The following is a 21,715-nucleotide window of genomic DNA, read 5'->3' on the forward strand; positions in this document are numbered from 1 at the left end:
TGCTCCTATGATGCTGCTTGGCCTGCTGTGTTCATCCAGCCCTGCACCTTGTTGTCTCGGATTCTCCAGCATCTGCAGTTCCTACTATCTCTGAATATATACTTAACCTGCTTAATCCATTTCATGAGCCCAAGTTCCTCATCCCAGCAGTTATCCAAGTCAACCTTCTCTGCACTTCTAATGCAAGTTTATGTCTCCAAAAGGAAGGAGACCAAAACTCTGCACAGTATTCCAGGTAATGTCTTGTTGGTGCTCTCAGCTGTTGTAGCGAGGGCTTGCCAACTTGTATTCAAACCCCTTGCAATAAAAGACCAACATTCACCTTGCCTTCCTCATTACTAGCTGTATCTGGATGTTCATTTTTGTGATTCGTGTCCAAGGATGGCCAGATCCCTCTGCACTACAACATTCTGTTTTTGTATTCTTGCTGCCAAAGTTGACAAACTCACATTTTCCCAAGCTGGTAGGAACTGCCGATGTTGGAGATTCTGAGACAACAAGGTGTGGAGCTGGATGAACACAGCAGGCCAAGCAGCATCAGAGGAGCAGGAAAGCTGACGTTTCGGGACTGGACCCTTCTTAAGAAATTTTTTTTTTCTGAAGAAGGGTCCAGACCCGAAACGTCAGCTTTCCTGCTCTTCTGATGCTGCTTGGCCTGCTGTGTTTATCCAGCTCTACACCTTGTTATCTCACATTTTCCCAAATTATTCTCTATCTGCGAAATCTTTCCTCACTCACTTAACTATTTATATATCCCTTAGCGAACTCTTTGTATCACTGCAAAACTTGCTTTCCTACCTCGCTTTGTATGGCGAGCAAATTTGGCAACAATATAGTCTGCCGGTCCCTTTGTCCAAGTGTTGAGTATACACCATAAATAGTTGAGGCCCTAGCACTCTCACCTGCAATACTCCACTAGTTATACCTTGCCAACTTGAAACTTCATTTATCCTGACACACTGTTTCCTGCAGTTTAGTTAATCTGACCAAGTAGTCTCTCATCTCCAGCATTATAGGCTCACCTGCATTATCCTTCATCTGGCACCTTACTGATTGCCTTTTATAAATCCAAATACACTATACGTACTGGTTCTCCGTTATCCACCTTGCATCCTTAAACAACTCTAGTAAATTTGTCAAACACAGTTTCCCTTTTATAAAACCATATTGACTCTGCCTGATTCTATTAGATTTTCTCAGTGTCCTGCTACTCCCTTCTTAATGGATTCTGGCATTTCCCAACATTAGACGTTTAAATAACTGGTTCCTAGTTTCTGGCTTTCCAACTCCCTTCTTTCTTTAATAGTGGTGTTACATTTGCAGCGTTATAATCCTCTGGGGAAGCGATTCTGACACCAGAATCTAGCGAATTCTGGACGATAAAAAGTAATGCATCCACTACCTCTGCAGCCTCTTCTTTTCAGAGCTGAGGGTGCACACTGTTAAGTCCAGGGAACGTAGCAGCCTTTAATCCCATGAGTTCTTCCAAAACTCTTTCTCAAGTGTTTGTGTGAAGTTCCTTCCCTCCCTCTTACCCCTGCTTTTCAATTATCCTGTGATGCTTTTCCTGAATTTTTTCCTCGCGTGAAATAGTTGCTTAAAATGTCTACCATTTCCTTGTTTCCAGCTATTAATACACCAATTACAGTCTCCTAGGGATGAATACTCAATTTAGCTGTTTTTTTCCTTGTGTGCTTTTGAAATCTTTTACGGTCTATTTCCATATTTCTTGCTACTCTTCTCACAAACTCCCATTTTTCCCACTGTTAGTTTTTAATCATCCTTTGCTGGTTTTGAACATGTTCCCAATCTTCTGCCCACCATTAATCTCTGCAGCATTATATACCTTTTCTTTCAATTTGATACCACCATATGACAAAGGAGCAGAAGTAGGCCATTCAGCCCATTCGAATCTGTTCCGATATTTACTAAGATCATGCCTGATCTGATTATCCTGAACACTACTTTCCTGCCTTTTCCCCATCACCCTTGATTCCCTTACTGATTAAAAACCCTGTCCAGGGGTGTGTAGCTTATCTTGATTAGCCATGGAAAATGCAGGGTTATGAGGATAGGTGAGTCTGGATGGAGTGGTCTTTTGAGAGTCAGTATGGGCCTGTTGGGCCGAATGGCCTGTTTCCACACTATAGGGATTCTGTGGATTCTATGAAAACCTATTTACCCAGTCCATTTTAGACAGCTCTGCCTTCATACCCTTGTGGTTGTCTTTATTTGAGCTACAAGTCAGCACAGGTTTCAGTTTGAGAGTGAGACATTTGGGTCTGAAATTCTATTGTGTAACCATCTATCCTAGCCAGATGATCACTTACTATGAGATCATCTTGTCGCATTGCACACTACCAAGTCTAAAATAGTCTGTTCCCTGGACTGTTCTAAAATGTTATGTTCTAAGAAACTGTCTCAGACACATTCCATCAACACAATCGTCAGACAACTTTGCAGATTGTGTTTGTTCAATCTGTATGAAAGTTATCATCTCCCATGATTATAATATACCCTTTGTTGCAAAACTGCTATTGTTTCTTCACTTATTCACTGTCAGGGGGGGTCTATAAACTACTCCCAGCAGTGACTTCTTTCCTTGCCTGAATCTTAACTCTATCCAAACTAACTCTATATTTGGACCGTCCAGACCAAGACATCTCTCTCTGTTGTACTGATCTCATCCTTGATTACTAGAGCTACCCCATCCCTTTTTCTTCCTGTACTCCTAAAATGTCAAATATTCTTGAATTTTAAGGTTGCAGTTGCAGTTGTGGTCACGTGCCATCATATTTTACTTGTTTGGCACGCTTGCCTTCATTGCTCAGACCATTGAGTTTCGGAGTTGAGCCATCATGCTGAGGTTGTACAGGGCGTTGGTGAGGCCACTTGTGGAGTACTATGTACAGTTCTAGTCACCCTGTTATAAGATGGATATTATTAAATTGGAGGGGGTTCAGAAAAGGTTTACCAGGGTGTTGCTGGGACTGGAGGGTTTGAGTTATTAGGAGAGGCTGGGACTTTTTTCACTGGAACATAGGATGTTAAAGGGTGACCTTATAGAGGTTTATAAAATCATGAGGGGCATGGATAGGGTAAATAGTCAAAGTCTTTTCCCGAGGGTTGGGGGGTTCAAAACTGGGGCAACATATTTTTAAGGTGACAGGAGATAGGTCCCTTTTGAATCTGAGGGGCAACATATTCACACAGAGTGGTGCCTGTGTGTGGAATGAACTGCCAGAAGAAGTGGTAGATGCAGGTACAGTTACATTTAAAAGACATCTGGACAGGTATATGAATAGGAAATGTTTAGAGGGATATGGGCAAAACGCAGGGAAGTGGGACTAGTTTAGTTTGGGAAACTTGGTCGGCATGGACTAGTTGGACCAAAGGCTCTGTTTCCGTGCTGTACGACTCTATGACTCGATGACTTGTGCTACCAGTTCACATAGTGTTACAGGTGCTGCAAACATTTAGACAAAAGGTCTTTGATTCGGACCCTGGTTACCATTGCCTTGCATTGCTTCACTGTGTCTGAAATCCATTTAGCTTAAATCCCACTCCACTGTGTACCCTCGGTACACTAGTCACTGACCTAGCACAGTTCCAGTACAGACTGACCCAAGAGTATAGGCTGTCTCTTCCCCAGTGCTGGTGCTAATGTCCTGTGACTCAGCCCACACCATTTTCCCACACTGATCCTTCAGTCGTGCATTTAACTCACTGATTTTATTCACCCTTTGCCACTCTGCTCATGATTCACGTGATAAGCCAGAGATTATTATCTTTGTGGTCTGATTAGTATGACACTGGATTCTCTTGTTCCCGCTCCCGTGGCTCTCTCCGGTAGTGAGGATACGTACTTAACTCTGGCTCTTGGAAGGCATTGCAACCTTCAGAATTCATATTGTTGACTACAGAGATCAGCATCCACTGCCTTAATTGTACTGTCCTGAATGACCCAACTACATTCCATTTTGCTTCCCGTACACTCATGCTGTGGTCTATTTGCTCATCCTCCCTGCGGTTACCCACTCTTGCCTTCACAAGTTTCAAGACTTAGACAGTTGCAAGGCATAGGACCCATCATTGCTGCATCCTGGATCCCCCAGACCTGCTGCACTCAGTCATACCCTCCTGTCCATGCCCAAGCCCATGCCCATGCCCAAGCCCCTCACTAACTAAGGGGATATGACTGCCTACACCAGAAAAAAGCTCTGTTCCCAAGTTCCTAAGGCTTAGGCATTTGTTGCTGACATGATTGTTATGGATCACCCAGGTCAAGTTTCCATATGCTGCAGCTGCAACGCATCACCTGCTCTCCCATCTTTATTCTGTTTTTAATTTAACTTACTCGGTTTCTAGTTTAGAATATCACTCGACAATATCGAGTTTAACTTGCCAATCACCCACCCAGTGTCTAATGTATATCTCTGTGTTTCAGCTCTCGGTTTCATTGTCCTGGCTACCTCTCCTAGATCATGCCTTGTTTTGTAAGGGGCCAGAATAGAAGCTCACTCACAGCACCAAATGCCCACACTTACCTAATTCCTGAATTTAAGCACTCACTCTCACCACAGTCTCCAGCTGCTACTTCTGTCTTCCTTACTTTGTGGCATCCAGCCTACGAGCTGTATGTTCGATTTGATTTATTGCTGTCACGTGTACCGAGGTACAGTGAAAAGTGTTGTCTTACATCCTTTACAGGCATTTTGTACAATACAAGTGCATCAGGGTAACAGAACAGAGCGCAGGATACAGTGTTAAAGCTGCTGAGAAGGTGCTAAGAGAGATCTACGTTAGTGTCAAAGAGGTCCATTCAAAAGTCTGATAGCAGCAGGGAAGAAGCTGTTCTTGGATCTGTGAATAGATCTATACAAACTTTTATATCTTCTGCCTGACGGAAGAGGGTGGAATAGTGTATAACCGGGGTGGGAGGGGTCTTTGATTATGTTGGTTGCTTTCCCAAGGCAGTGGGAAGTATAGATGCAGTCAATGGATGGAAGGCTGGTTTGTGTCATAGACTGGGCTGTGTTCACAACTCTGTTTTATGTGGTCAGTTGGTGCTGGCTTTTTGAACCTTGTGGCCTAGTTGCAATCTGCTCCTAAAACAGAACAGCCATATTGAAGAGTAACAGCATGTCTGAAGAGGTGACAGTATAGCTTGGGAGGAGAAGCTGGTGGAAGAGCAGACAGGACATTCATGTGCATGCATTTTCTGGTTCACTGTTTCATGGTTCTTAGCTGCTGCTGGACTCTCGCTCTTCCTGCTGGTTGATGGAGAATGATACAAGGTCAGTGTTAAAGAACAGAAAGACCATTACACTCTGAAGCGATGTGAATAAACTGAACAGTTTTATTCAGCAGAATGAGCCAGAAAGGTGTAGTTCCCACTCCAGAAATTTGAGTGTAATCCAGGCTAACTCTCCATTGCAGTACTAAGGCAGTGCTGCGCTGTCAGAGATGCCAAGTTCAGATGAGACTTTAAGCCAAGGACCATCTATTATGTCAGGTGGATGCTCAGAGTTAGAGTTAGAGTCATAGTCATAGAGTCATACAGCACGGAAACAGACCCTTCAGTCCAACCAGTCCATGCCGAACATAATCCCAAACTAAACTAGTCCCACCTGCCTGCTAGTGGTCCATGTCCCTCCAAACCTTTCCTATTCATGTACTTATCCAAATGTCTTTTAAACGTTGTGACTGTACCCACATCGACCACTTCCTCAATAAGTTCATTCGACATGCGAACCATCCTCTGTTTAAAAAATTTGCCTCTCATGTCATTTTTAAACCTCTCTCCTCTTGCCTTAAAGTATGCCCCCTGCTCTTGAAGTCCCCCATCTTAAGGAAAAGACAACTACCACTAATTCTATCTCTACCTCTTATTATTTTATAAACTTCTACAACGTCACTTCTCAACCTCCTACGCTCCAGTAGAAAAAGGTCCCAGCCTATCCAGCCTTTCTCTGTAACTCAAACCTTCCATACCTGGCAACATCCTGGGGGAGGCAATGGCCTAGTGTTATTATCACCAGACTGTTAACCCAGAGACCCAGGTAATGTTCTGGGGAACCAGGTTCAAATCCCGCTATGGCAAATGGTAAAATTTGAATTCAATAAATATCTGGAATTAAGAGTCTAATGATGACCATGAATCTATTGTCGATTGTCAGGAAAAGCCTATCTGATGCACTAATGCCCTTTAGGGAAGGAAACTGCCATCTTTACCTGGTCTGGCCTACATGGGACTCCAGACCCACAGCAATGTGGTTGACTCTGAACTGCCCTCTGGGCAAGCGACACCCTCATCACATGAATGAATAAAGAAAAATCTCTTCTGAACCCTCTCCAGCTTAATAATATCCTCCCTATAACTGGGTGACCAGAACTGGACACGGTATTCCAGAAGAGGACCCACCAATATCCTGTACAACCTGAAAATGACTTCCCAATTCCAATACTCAAAAGGACTGAGCACAGAAGGCAAGCACGCTGAACACCTTTTTAACCACTTTGTCTATATGTGGCGCAAACTTCAAAGAATTATGTACCTGAACCCTCTGTTTATGATCCCTTTATATTTTTAGAGGATCAAGGCAGTTATCCTGGTCCCCTGAATAATATTTATTGTTCAGAAACCAAAATATCAGGCCCTTCATTTACTTTATTGTTTGTTGGACTTTGCTGAGTACAAATTGGTAACTAGATTTCTCTACATTACTTTGATTAATTAAACTTCAAAAAGTTGTCATTTGACAGTGAAGCACTTGGCAGGGCTTTCATGACCAGAAAAGATGCTATGTAAATGCAAAAATGTGATAAAATAAAGAACTGCGGATGCTGAAGATCTGAAACAAAAACAGAAATTGCTGGAGACACTCAGCAGGTCTGGCAACATCTGTGAAGAGAAAAGTGGAGTTAACATTTGCAGTCCAGTGATCCTCCTTCAGAATGGTATAAATGCAAGTTCTTTTCTCTTTGTCAGTTTAAAGGGACTACATGGCTAATGTAGTTGAAAAGATTGGAAACCCTTCTGTCAGATTCATTATAATGCTTGTGGGTTGTGTGATCAGACATGCTGCTTATTTCATTGTTTGTTGATTAAAACACCTGATTAAAATTCAACTTCCTGGATGCACTTTTCTCTGGATGTGACCTCTGCAATCCCGATTTTATGTAAATAAGGCAGGCCAGCTGGATATTGCTTCATTTGTTGAGGGACTGTTTGCAGCCTGGTTTTGCTTCTGTGATAAGGCTGAGGGGAGTGACAGCATTATGACAAGGGCAGGATTAGACAGTCTAAACTTGGGATACCTCCTTAAATCACTCTGGTGTTCCTGCTCCGTCTCCCACAGAGTGCAATATGTCCTGCGGTGCCCACAGTGCACAGTGCAATGTTAGCGTTAACCTATACTTTGGTCTGCTGGTTATATCTTCCCATTCGTGATCTGATCTTTCCGACTGATTCTCATGGTTGAAACGGTGATTAATGTTAACCAAGACGTTTACACGGTCGGGCAAATGATGGCACTAACCAATTGTTGGGGATTGTAAGTAGCAAAGCTCCTAGCTACTGTTTCCTCGATGACCCAGTTTAACAATGCTGTCAGCTGAGTTTGACATTCCATTTAGTGTCTTTTGAACCCAACGTCCCTGCAGGCTGATTCTCCTCCAGCTCCAAAATTGGATTAAGGCAATGAGATAATATTACACTTGTGGCCCTTCTTCCTCAACCCTTAATCCTTAACCTCTGCGTTGACCCTTCATTAGAAATAAACTGAAAGCACTTGTGCTGGTCATACCCATTTGAGTTGACTAGAAGGGAAGTGAGTGCACTGTGAGCTCTGAAGCTTTTCATCAGCTTGTGTTTTATACTGCTGTGCTTCCAAGACAGATTCCATTGCCCCTCTCAGAATATGCTGTGTTCTGAATGGTGGTTTGACGTTGCAGCCAAAATCTACCAAGTACACGTGGCCGAGCTGAATTTAATCAAATTTCAGCAAGAAATTATGTCACCTGATGGCCCAGCTGGTTAAGTCATTGATTAGTTAAGCCCTGGAGACTAGCAAGGTCTCAAGTTCAATCCCTGATTTAAGTACTAAGTTAGTTGATGTTAGCAGAGGCATGACCACAATTGACCTTAGTGCCTGTTTGGCTTAAGGGAGAGCTTTAATGCAGGTCCTGATTGCTATTCAGTCAACTTACAGGAAAGTTAAGTGGGCAAATGCATGGCAGATGAAGTATAACGTGGATAAATGTGAGGTTATCCACTTTGGAGCGAAATTGGGAAGGTGGTTTGTTATTTGAATGGCCATGGATTGGGAAAGGGGGGAGGTGTGCAAAATCTTCTTATTATAATAAGAGATATTAATAAGCTAGAGAGGGTTCAGAAGAGATTTACCAGGATGTTGCCGGAAATGGAGGGTTTGAGTTATAAGGAGATGCTGGATAGGCTTGGAGACAGTAAGGACCGCAGGTGCTGGAAGCTGGATTTAATAGATGTGAAGCTGGAAAAGCACAGCAGGTCAGACAGCATCTGAGGAGCAGGAAAGTTAATGTTTTAGGCCGAAACCCTTTGTCAGGACTGGGGAGGGGGAGAAGCCCAGAAGTAAATGGTGTCGGGGGGTGGGACTGGGGCTGGGGGGAAGGGGAGATGTGATGGAGATAGGTGGATACAGGTAGAGAGTTATTGTGATTGGTCAGTGGGAAGGGTGGAGCGGATAGGTGAATCGGAAGATGGACAGGTTAGGGAAGGCAGGAGGTGGGGGAGGGCTTCACAAGGGATAAGGCTGGGGGTGGAGGGATTTTGAAGCTGGTGAAGTCAATATTGAGGCCTTTGGGCTGTAAGCTCCCAAGGCGAAACGTCTGGTGTTGTTCCTCCAGGTTATGTTTACCCTCACTCTGACAGTGGAGGAGGCCAAGGATGGACATGTCCCACGGGAGTGGGAGGGGGCGTTAAAGTGGACAGCAACCGGAAGGTTGAGTTGGGTGGTGTGTGCAGAGTGCAGATGCTCCACAAACTGGTCCCAGAGTCTGCGTTTGGTCTCCCCGATATAGAAGAGACCACGTCGGGAGCAACGGATACAGTAGATGACGTTGGATGAAGTGCAGGTGAATCTCTGTCGGATCTGGAAGGATTGTTTGAAGCCTTGGATGGAGGTGAGAGGGGAGGTGTAGGGGCAGGTATTGCACCTCTTGCAGGGGAAGGTACCGGGGTGTGGTGGAGGGGTTGGTGTGGCGTGTGGAGCTGACGAGGGAGTCACAGAATAAATGGACCCTGTGTAAAGCAGACTGGGGCGGGGAGGGAAATATCTTCCTGGTGGTGGGGTCTGATTGTAGATGGTGGAAATGTCGGAGAATGTTGTGTTGGATTTGGAAGTTGGTGGGGTGGTATGTGAGGACTAAGGGGACTCTATCATTGTTGTTGTGGGGAGGGGGTTTGAGGGCAGAAGTGCGGGAAATGCGGGAGATGCATATTGAGGGCATCCTTAATAACAGAGGAGGGGAAACTACGTTCCCTAAAGTAGGAGGATACCTGGGATGTCCTGGAGTAGAACGCCTCATCCTGGGAGCAGATGTGGCGGGGAAATTGAGAGTATGGGATAGCATTTTTGCAGGAGGGTGGGTAAGAGGAGGTGTAGTTGTGGAAGTCTGACATCCATTTCAAACCCACTGACTCCCACAGTGCAACTTCCATCTGGTATGAATGCCAACAAAGCAGAGCTCATGTTCATTGACCTAGGCACATGCAATGAAAGGAGGCATCTCTATTCTCTGTCACAGAATGGCCAAACCTGTCTGCGACCATGACCCTTCGTGAAATCATGCCCTGATTTGATGCACAGCCTCAAATAACTGACTCAGTCTGCCACTGAGTTACTCTCGACCTGCCTGTCAGCACGTCAGACTACAGTATGGAGGGATAAGGGTACTGAGGCATAGTAATGTTGTCAGAGCGTGTCCCTGCGGGGATCTGAGTTATTAAGTCATATGTGTCTGTGAGTCCTCTTGTTCAATGTGCTCACTTTAAATGATGGAAGTGTTCTGATTGTTTCTGAAAACTCTGAATTGTGGTGATATTATCTGGGGTGGGAGGGGGAAGCCCTTCATTGATTGAGTTGTTGGAGGAGTTGCATGATTATTGCATCATTATAGAAAGAGCCTAATCATGGAATGCCTGAGCCTGCTGATTACCTTCAATAATGCAGAATCCCTGCCTGCTGCACTCTGTAACTACTCCTCTTCCCAACCATTTCCTCCAGCTATCGGTCATTGCCCTCAGTCACACATACCAGGCAGCAATATTTCTACTGCTTATACCAGTTTCAATTTAAACAAGAGTATTTCAAACCAAAGCACAATACGTTGCACAATTCCAACGCTTTTTGTTCAAATTAAAACATGTTAATGACGTTGAAAGAGGGAGTGTGCATTTATATGGTGCCTTTCATACCCTCGGGGCATTCCAAGCACATTATAGCTAAGGAAATACTTTTGGACGGTGTAATTTGTGTTGTAATGTGAAAATGTGCACAGCAAGGCCCCTCAAACAGCAATGAATCAATAACTAGTTATGTTGGATAAGGACTTCTCAAAATAGTCCCGGTGAATCTTTGTTATGGGGAAAAGATGGGAAAGTGAACTTGTTCATCCAGATCTACACCTTGTTATCTCAGATTCTCCAGCATCTGCAGTTCCTACTATTTCTGTGACGATGATTAGGTCAAGTATGACTTCATTGAATGGCACAACAGACTCAGTGGGCTGAATGGCCTACATCTGCTGCTATGTCTGAGGTCTTAAATACACAAGAGAGAACAGGAAGGGCCTTGATTTAGCACTAAGCTTTTCTTTCTTGCCCACTAAAAATGCTTCTGAGATGCTGATCTGTCAGTCTGTGATCAGGAATACACAAAGACCAGACTAAACACCACACGATGGGTGAGAATTCCCATTTCGGTGGGGAGCTGATGGGCCACCTGTGTGCGCCTGTCTGTGTGTGTGTGTGTGTGTGTGTATGTTCCACATTTCCTTCCAACAGACTGAAGAGTAGAATTGCTAGCTCAGAAATTGTTCTGACAGATGGCCTGTGGACCAGGGAGAGAATGAAAGAATTCCAGCTCTCAACTAGCCCATCTCAAAATTAGGAAAGTGAGCAGATTCATGTGCTTCAAGTAGAATAACAGGCTCTGCCAATAACAAGGATTTACAATTGAATAGTGTTTTTACGAACAGGATGTTTTGAAGGTGCATCCCCCTGTAAATTAGGGCCAAACTGTTCAGGAGAGATGTTAGGAAGGACTTGACCACCCTTTGTATGTAGGAGGTTTGGAACTCTCTTCCACAAATGGCAGTAGATGTTGGATCCATTGTTAATTTTAAATCTGAGATAGATGATTTTTTGTTATGCAAAATTATAAAGGGATATGGGGCAAAGGCAGGTATATGGAGTTAGGCCACAGATCAGCCATGATTTCATTGAATGGCAGAACAGGCTCAAGGGGCTGAATGGCCTGCTCCTACTTCTATGGTTTTACGTAGAATTGCAATTGGACAAAAACTGGGACCAAACCAAAGATATTAGAAATGAAGACCAACAGTTGGTTAATTGTTCAGGACTTGAATAACACTGTCATTGAAGGTTTTCATCTTGCACTCACTGGGTCAAATGCAAGAATGCCAAAGTTCAAATAATCACGATTTAAATTACCAGGGAAAGGGATGCTGATTGTTTGGCATGTAAAATCTGATTGGCTAACGTGTTGCCATGAAGAAAGCACTGGGGAGAACTATTGGTTCCCCAAGCTTCTACGCATTCACAATAAAAGTGTAAGCTTTGAACACATTGTTTGGTTTGCAGAGAATGGGAAAGAGTGAGTGTATGTTACATATTAGAGTTTGGGAGCCTAAAGTCCCAATGGCAATGCCTCAACCAATCAGTAAACTGCCAACCATTCAGCACCCCTTTTTCCATTGTTGTGACTGTGTGACATTTGGCATCCTTGTGTGTGTCTTGATAAATGCAGAATCTAAAGCTTCGACAGCATGAGTCTCCTTTCAACAGTATTCAGGGATGAGCAAATCCATGTGAGCTGTAATAAGTGAAACCAGGGGTTTGGAGAGGGATTGCAGAATTTGTCACAGAGTTGAGTAAAAGCACAGAGGATTCAACAGGAGCTAAGCTGGAGAGGTGGGGAAGCTTGCCGAAATAGCAAGGGGACGATCACAGGATTAAGAATTTTAAATTTGAGGTTGGGTCCAGAGAAGCTTTTAATCTGATTAGTGGAGGGGAACCATAGTGGAAGTGAATTCACCAAATCTAATTTTCAGGAGACAAGAGATAGTAGAGATAGCAATTTGAAAATGGATCACAGTCAATGATTACCCCCATGGGATGTAGCCCTGTGTGGCCCATTTATCAGTCATCATCATTTTTGTTGCCTTTGGTTTACAGCTTTTAAAAAAAAAGGCCCTAGCAAATTCCTAACACCGACGGGAAATTCTTAAGAAATTCTGGATCTGATGACCATCTTTCAGGTGAGATCCTGAACCAAGACTCAGACTGGCCCACTCAGGTGTACCTAAAAAGCTGGTATTATTTCAAAGAAGCTTAGAGGAGTGCTCCCTGGCTGATGTTTATCCCTCAACCAACAAGCCCTCCCAGCAGGACTGACTGTTTATCGCCTTCGCTTTTATGGGAACTTTCTGTGCACAGATCAGCTGTCATATTTTCTCTACTTCAGAAACATTTAATTGGTCGTGAGGCATGCTTGGAGCACCTGAGGTCATGAAAGGTGCTACATAAATGCAACCGTTACCTTGTGCATTTTCCCTCAACATTCCTTCCTCGTATGCAGTTCCAGTGCAGGGAAAATGATCTGATTTACTATCAATAGATCTGCTCTTGAGTAGACGTGAGCTGAAGCATGTTGACTTGTAGCTGGATGTGTGAAATAACAACATGAATTGGAGCTTTCCCCTCATATTTTCATGGAATCTGGAACTCACTCCCTATAAGGGTGACAAAGGCAGAAATCCTCATAACGTTTCAGAGTTATTTAGATGTGCACTTGCAGTACCAAGGCAAACAAGGCTAGCGGCCAAGTGCTGTAAAACGGGGTCAGAATAGGTCATTGTTTTTAACTGGTGCAGACTTGATGGGCTGAAGGGCCTATTTCTACGCTGTTGACTCCTGTGATGGTAACAGCTAGAAATCGGAGGTGCACTGTGTTATGTCTCTGTGGGGATCGAAGGATATGGGGTGAAGGCAAGAGAACAGGGTTGAGAAACAGATCATCCATCATTGAATGGTGGAGCGGACTCAATGGGCTGAATGGCCTAATCCTGCTCCTGTATCTTATGGTGCTATGTGCCTGAAGCCAATGCATAAACTCAGTAAGCAAACGTTTTGCTCCTGTCTGTCAGCTTTTTGTTTGAGAGGGAACATACAGTTGCAGACTCTGCACACTTGTCAGCTCAGCAACCCTGCTAATCCTTCAGCTCAGAAACAAAATCAGTTCTGTGTTCGCTGTTGGGAGAGGTTTCTTTCTAGAATAAGGGAGGTTGGGGTGGGGAGGGGGACGAGAAATCAAAGCATTTTCTATTTCCTGCAGTTTGCAGATGCCAAAATGTGCAGCAGTGAAGCTTGGTGTGCAGTAAACTGACCCAAAGCAGCCTCTGCTTTGAAATAAGATGCATTCTTTAGGCCATGGGTGGAAAACTGTGAAGGAGAGAACAGCAAGCGCAGATCTAATTGTGGACAGGCCAGTCTGCTTGAGTTCATATCAGGGGAGTTTGCTTCTCTGTACGTTTTGGGCTTGCTTCTCTTTTGTCCACGTCTCTTCAGCTAAAAGCTCCCTTCATATTAACAAGACGAGTGGATTCATGTGACTGACCCCACAATTGTATCACATTGCCGCTGCACAATTTACAAAGCTTTGTGGCAGACAGCTGAACAGAGGCTCGTGCTGAGAGAAAAGACTTTTGACGCATGTTACAGATTGCTCCCTTCGCAGAGAAATCTCGCGACTCAAAGTTGGCAAATGTCGACGGGAGAATTTTGCAACCATTTCTTTCCCCTCTGGCCCAGGTGAGTGAATGTAGTGTCCTTCATTCTAGAGACAGCGAATCAGTCAGGGAGTCAGTCCTGTGATTAGGCATTCCTAATTTTACATGTGTTGTTATCTCACTACAGTTGTATTTTTGCAGAGAGCGGGCACAGGGAATTGAAGCACATTGTCAGCACCAGGCAGTAGAACGTAACACATTATTCCTTTCTTTGTATCCGGTGTTTGTTCTGCCTCCAGGTCAGGGATAGTGTGGGTTTAATTTCGAGCAATCCTCTCTGTAATCCTGCACCAAAGCTTAACCCAATACTCAATAATTCTTTAAAATATATATTCATCTGTGGGATCTGAGTGTCAGTAGCAAGGCCACCATTTGCTGCCCATCCTTAAAGGCCTTTAAACTGATGCAGTCCGAGCGATGTAGTCTGCTGGAGAGGAAGGACTGGGATTTTGACCCAGTGACTCTGAAGGAATAGTGATATATTTCCAAGTCAGGATGGTGAGTGGCTTGGGGTGGAGAAGGTGTTATGGTGTGCCTGTGTGATGCTGCCCTTGACCTTCTGTCTGGGAGGTGTTGAGAGATTTGGAAGGTGGTGTTGAAGGGGGCTTGGCAGGGTGTCTTGTGGATGATACACACTGCTGGCACTGTGCGTTGGCGGTGGAATAAGCAGGTGTTGGAGTTGTTGGATAGGGCTCTGCTCACGTGGGTGGTTTGGTCTAGGATGGTGTCGAGCTTAGCTTCTGTGGCGTTTCTGCCCATTTTTCACCAGTCATGCTGTGGTTGCATATTTTTAAACAGGAAGATCCCAGAACAGGTTTCCTGGCCCCAGCAGCAGTAAGATCAGTGCAGTTAAGTTCTGTGTTCTTGCTGCCCTCACAAGCAAGGGCCTCAAACTGAAAGCGTTGGGGCTTGAGGCTGTCAGGAGGGCATTGGGTCATTACTTTGGTTAAAAAAAAATGGCGCGCAGGGATTTGGGGGAAAGGCAGGAAGTTGGGGACTAGGTACTAGAATCAGGGCAGTCACGAGCGGACTGAGGGCCTCCTACACTGTGATTCACCTGAGGCCAGAATAGCATCGCGTGCAGCTGAGACATGTCATGGAGCTGACTATTCCAGGCCAGAGCCTCCATCGTGGAAGGTATTGTGTCGTACTGAACAATTCATATTTGGAAGTAAGTTGCTGTTGGCCCCAAGGGTGGAGGTCAGTTGTTTAGGATTGATTGTGAAGCTGGCCAGCTGGTTTTTACAGAATAAGCAGCAAGCTGACTGACGTAGCACGGATACTTAGTTTGTTGCCTTGAAGCACTTGTGCGATTTGCTCGTGGGCTCAAGGGCTCTGCTCGTCGGTATTCCTAAGCACTGCTGCCTCACAGCATCAGGGATCCAGGTTCGATTCCACCCTCGGGCGACTGTCTGTGTGCAGTTTGCATGTTCTCCCCGTGTCTGCGTGGGTTTCCTCCGGGTGCTCCAGTTTCCTCCCACAGTCCAAAGATGTGCAGGTTTAGGTGGATTGACCATGCTAAATTGCGTGTAGTGCAGGCTAGGTGTGTTAGCCGTGGGAATGCAAGGTCACAGGGATAGGGTAAGGGGTGGGTCTGGATGGAACGTCCTTTAGAGGGTTGGTGTGGACATGATGGGCTGAATGGCCTGCTCCCACACTGAAGGGATTGAATGATGATTCTAAGCTACTGGCAGCTAGAAATCCTGATCACTGTGATCACAGATGACACATGCCACATTGCCTCAGTGGTCTCTGGAAGGTGTTTTCATAAATCACTGGTGTTAGGACTCTGGAGCATCAGAATTCACACACTGTCACCTCGCTAACCTTACTTTTCCATGGCCCAATGTAGAGCTGCCATCAGGACAACAACAGCTTGCATTTATATAGCACCTTTTAGCAGAGTGAAATGTCCCAAGACACTTTACTGGAGTATTACCAAACAAAATATGACAGACAAGGAGATAACACAGTGTGGAGCTGGATGAACACAGCAGGCCAGGCAGCATCAGAGGAGCAGGAAAGTTGACGTTTCGGGTCTGGTCGCTTCAACTTTCCTGCTCCTCTGATGCTGCCTGGCCTGCTGTCTCCCTCCAGCTCCACACTGTATTATCTCTGACTCCAGCATCGGCAGTTCTTACTATCTCTCAGATGAGGAGATATTTGAGGTGGTAGGGAATTTCACAAATTCACGACTCTTTGAGAGAAGTTATTATCTGTATCTTTGATAATTGGTAGCCAATTTAAAACATAAACTCTGACCTCTTGCTCTAGATTGCCCCACGAGGGGAAACATCCTCCCTACGCCTACTTTGTCAATCCCCTTTTAACATCTTATATACCTCAATGAGATCTCCTCTCATTCTTCTAAACTCCAGAGAGATTAGTCCTAAACTGCTCAATCCCTCTTCCTTTCACAAACCCCTCATCTCTGGGGAGGCAATGGCCTAGTGGCATTATCACTGGACTGTTCCAGAGACCCGCATAATGTTCTGGGGACCTGGGTTTGAATCCTGCCACAGCAGATGGTGGAATTTGAATTCAATAAATATCTGGAATTAAGAATCTAATGATGACCGTGAATCCATTATCGATTGTTGGAAAAACCCATCTGGTTCACTAATGTCCTTTAGGGAAGGAAACTGCCATCCTTACCTGGTCTGGGCCTACATGTGACTCCAGACCCACACAATGTGATTGACTCTGAACTACCCTATGGGCAATTAGGGATGGGCAATAAATGCTGCCTGGTCAGTGATGTCCTCATCCTGTTAATAAATAAATGAAAAAATAAATGAATCAATCTAGTGAACCTACTCTGAACTGCCTCTAATATAACTACATTCCTCCTACAAGTAAGGGGACCAAAACTGTGCACAGTACTCCAGATGCAGTCTCACTATAATGCCTTGTACAGTTGCGACATTGGCCAATAGAGGGGCTTTAAGGAGCATCTGAAGGGAGTAAGGAGATGGTGAGGATTAAGGAGGGAAACCCTGAGCTTTGAGCCAAGGCAAAAATGGAGGAGCAACTCAATTCAGAGTCCACGAGGCCAGCTTTGGCAGTCAGCAAAATGTTTGTCCATGGAGACAGAGAGTAGTGCAGAGAAAATCACTGGGGTTAAATGTCTGGGTTTGGAATGACTGTCAAACTGGGATTTTTGCACTCTGGCACAATGATCCTCCGACTGATTAAGGAAATGATTCTTAAACAATTGGAATTTGCATTTTGCATTACCTCGGGGGATGGAACTGCAGGATTTTTTTGTTTAAATTGAGGAATGAAGTCATTTGAAAGCCAAAGTAAATACTTTTTTTCCATTTGGAATCTAACTTCAAAAGTTGTTTGGAGTTGGAATTGTTTCTCTCTGAGCAATCAGACCCCCACCACCACCATCCTCCACTTGAGAAAGGGCAAAAATGGTGAAAGTTCACTGGTGGAGTCATAATTTATCCTTTATCGCAGCTTCAGATCCACTTAATTCAATCAGAAGGAATTTAGCTCTTATTTAGGGAAAGGAAGGAAAAGCACATGGTGAGCAGTTGCCTGAGGGAAGAGCAAACTGTAGGAGGCAAGCGGCAGCAGACACTCTACGTGTGGGCACAGGTCCACAGTGAGTCTCACTACAGCTCCAACAATTTTAGTTTCAGACTGGAATGGAAAGCTACTTTGATCCATTTGAAGCTCTTCAGAATCTGGGAAGGACAAGAGGTTTGTGAGAGTAATCAGCCTTTTAAAGAGACTGTCATCAGTTTATGGTAATTATAAAAAGCTGGAGGATTTTAGTTTTCACTGTTCTCTCCCTAGCCTTCATCTTCAAAATGCCACAGTACATTTGTGACTTGGGTCAGCTCTCTGATTGGAGAATGCTGTTACCCCACAGCCTCTTTTTGTGTTTCTGTGTGCGCGTGTTTCGGTGCATTTTGTGCGTGTTTCTGTGCGTTGTGTGCGTGCGTGCATTTCTGTGTGTTTGTGTGCCCGCGTTTCCGTGGTGTGCGTGTTTGTGTGCGCGCGTTTCCGTGCACGTGTTTCCGTGGTGTGCGCGTTTGTGTGTGCACGTTTCCGTGGTGTGTGAGTTTGTGTGCGCATGTTTCCATGTTTGTGTGCTTTCAATCTGTGTAGAGAAACCATTATCCTTTGATCCTAGCTGGGAAGGGTCTTAGTTTGTGCTCATTGGACATGGATGGAGTTAAACTGGGCTGTGATGATCTTCTCATTCCCCCAGCAGTTGGTGTCTTGACTCGCGTAGTGAGAATGAGCACTTGGATCAAGTGCAAATAAGGCCAATAGGACCATATTCCAACATAAACTAGTGTGGTGAAGAGCATCTTCCTCTGTAGTTGCTCTCCCAGTTGAGGACACGGGCGGAAGAGGGTAGGGGAGGGCTAATTTTATAGTGCTAGAGATTAAAGTTACTCCAGCTTTGCTGAAAGACTTCCTGTAATTCTTCCAGCTGTAATTGAACAAGAGTGTCAATTAGTTCCTCATTCCTCAGCTGTTTTTCCTAATGCTTTGAAACAGTTGGTGTGAGGCGTTTTCTGGAAATAGCTTAGCCCACCTACCCCTGCCCCTAACTCTCACCTCGTTCATCGTGCTCTTTGCCCCCTCTGTCTTGTCTTCCTTCTCTTCCCACCCATCACCCCAAACCAGTGCTCTACTGGAGTTTGCATCAATCAACATGTGCATGCTCTGAGCCTCAGCTGTGGGATATTCGGTACAGAATCCCTGCTCTCATCCTACATCAGAGCTGCAGATTTAAACCATTCACCATGCTCCAGGGTTCAGATACAATTAGGGTTGGCCAGCAATTCAAATAAGAGAATTTTTTAAAAAACTGTTTCAGTAAAGTGTATAACGCAGCTCCTTCAAATAGAATTTACATGTAACCATCATTAAAATATTCTGGGAATGCTTAGTGGACTGTCAGTAATGATGGGCTAAGTCATAGAGACTTACAGTACAGAAACAGACCCTTCGGTCCAACTCGTCCACGCAGAGCAAGTTTCCCAAACTAAACTAGTCCCACTTGCCTGCATCAGGACCATTTCTCTCAACCTTTCCTATTCATGTACCTATCCAAATGTCTTTTAAATGTTGAAACTGGACCTGCATCTACCACTTCCTCTGCCTTACATCTAGACAGAGCATTGCCAATACAGGACTTCCTCTTCCATCCAGGACCAGCAGTGGCAGGGGTTGGGGGGAAACCAAAGACCGTGTCATAAGATCTGTCATGAAGTGAGTTTTTGTGTTGTCCTGTCCAGGCAGATTTACCACTTTCAGTTTCAGAGCTATTGGTGACAGAGTGGAGACACTGAAACCTTCCAAATGTTGTGCATTGCACTTACTTAGCTCTTGCAGTACTTCCCTGGTTAATCTCAGTCTCGCAGTAGAGGGACCGGAATGGGTGGATCAAAAATAAAACAACATCGCTCTTCGATGTAGGGCTCCTGGGGAAAGTGTGTTGAGAGCGTGTGCACTCTGCCCTTGGGGAGACACACATCGAGATATGAAAGTATTTAATACTGTATACAGCCCCCAGTTGCGGGTGCAGGAAGTGGACGCTTTTGGGAAGGGATTTTTTTTTTGTGGCCTTTCATGAGGAAACCATTCCAGTTTTGGTTGCTGTGGTTTTACATGACATTTGAACAACTTTGGGTTTACGACATTTTGTTTTTGGTAACTTTCAATTCAGCTGCCTGTTAAGTAATGGAAAGTATTTGGTATTTGCTTTTAGTTTAAGGTTGGAACAGTGAGGTACCTTTGGGAGCATCCAAACTCGCTGAGCAGCTGATGGAATGCAAGTTGGCAGCGACTGGAATGCAGTGTGACCTATCCATATCACATTTTACCATGTGTTAAGAGTGTCGAATGATGATGCAAGTTGTTGCCAATATGGGTCTTTGGAAGAAATGTTTGTAAAAAAGAGTTAGCTATGATTTAGAGTATTCCTGCCTTGAGTATTTTGTTAATTATGTCTGTAAAGCATACAATAATGGCTTCCTTGCTCCAGCTTGTGACATGGGTGGCTGGGAGAGAGACAGAGCAGCGATGAAAGGAATGTGCCTGATTGGCAGAATGTGACAAATGGTGTTTCCTAGCAAGTTGCACTCGGACTTTCACCAACTGGTTTGATTTGATTTATTGTTGTGACATGTATGGCCATACAGTGAAAAGTATTGTTTTGCCTGCTCTGCAGGCAGATCACACCATGCAAAGTGCATCAGGGTAGTAGGACAGAGGGCAGAATACAGTGTTACAGCCACAGAGAAGGTGCAGAGAGGGAGATCAGAATTAACGTTTGAGAGGTCCATTCAAAAGTCTGATAACAGTGGGGAAGAAGCTGTTCTTAAATCTGTTTGTACGTGTATTCAGACTTTTATATCTTGTGCCCGATGGAAGAGGGTGGAAGAGTATAACTGGGGTAGGAGAGGTCTCTGATCATGTTGGTTGATTTCCCTGTCATTTCTTGTGGTCTTGGGCAGAGCAGTTGCCGTACCTTTCACCATGTAATAACAATTTGGTTGAAACAAGTAACCAATTTAAGATTGAGTTAACAAGGTGCAGAGCTGGATGAACACAGGCCAAGCAGCATCAGAGGAGCAGGAAAGCTGACGTTTCAGGTCTAGACCCTTCTGAAGAAGGGTCTAGACCCGATACGTCAGCCTTCCTGCACCCCTGATGCTGCTTGGCCTGCTGTGTTCATCCAGCTCTACACCTTGTTATCTCAGATTCTCCAGCATCTGCAGTTCCTACTATCTCTGAACCAATTTAAGATTGTCAGTCAGGCTTAGAGTGTGACTCATTTACATGTATTTGAAACTGCATCTATCAACACACAGAACCCTGTTCGTTCGACAGCCACTCTGTGTGGTTCATCTTCAGAGCTATGCCTTGATCAATCAGAGTCGACCTGCCTGGTTTAAATTTAAATAGAGCTTGACAGTTAAGTGTCAGTCATGAAATGACTGGTACATCCTTCATGGTAACTCTTCTACCAATCAAGAGTCCACTTGCCAACCAATCAGCAGTCTCTCTTCTCATTCAAAATAAAGCATTGTTCCCTTTACCTTGACATTTTTGCAAATGTCTTGATGAGATGCTTTTGACAAAATGCGTCCTTTTCTCAGCCGCACTAAAGCTGCATTTCCTTGGAAGAAACACAAGGAGTGATCGAAAGGTTAAAGCACGAGGATGACTGCATTGACTTGGCTTGGTTTCACTGCTTGAAGGGTGATTGGATAAAGGTGTTTGTAACAATGAGGTGATTAAGAAACTATTTCCTCTGGTGGGAGAATGAAAATCAATAGGGCATCATCTTGAAGTGAGAGCTAGACCGAGGAGGAGGGAATGTTCTGATGGCTCCAAACTCGGTGCAATGAAATGTTACAGAGGGAGACGGGCCCCTCTGTTCTTAACTGGCACTAATCCAGTCTGTACTGCTTTTGCAAAGTGCAGGCTTAGAATTCTTCATGACATCAGGTACAGATCTGACTGATGGTCAGTTGTGTGATTGGATAAGTTTGTGGGGTTCATAAAAGATGTGATGGGAGCAGCATTTACCCTACAGGCATAAGTACAAGGAACAAGACCAGGCCACCCCGGCCTTCAAACCTGCTCTGCTATTCAATAAGATCATAGT

General features: G+C 44.5%; 1 protein-coding gene across 1 annotated transcript in view; it reads left to right on the forward strand.

Annotated features, from left to right (window-relative positions):
- Nucleotides 1-21,715, forward strand: part of arhgap46b (Rho GTPase activating protein 46b) — a 178,999-nt gene that overhangs the window by 118,887 nt on the left and 38,397 nt on the right. The gene's annotated exons all lie outside the window — the stretch shown is intronic.

The sequence above is a fragment of the Rhincodon typus genome, chromosome 19 (genome assembly GCF_021869965.1).
Source record: "Rhincodon typus isolate 14 chromosome 19, sRhiTyp1.1, whole genome shotgun sequence".
Lineage (NCBI taxonomy): Eukaryota > Metazoa > Chordata > Chondrichthyes > Orectolobiformes > Rhincodontidae > Rhincodon > Rhincodon typus.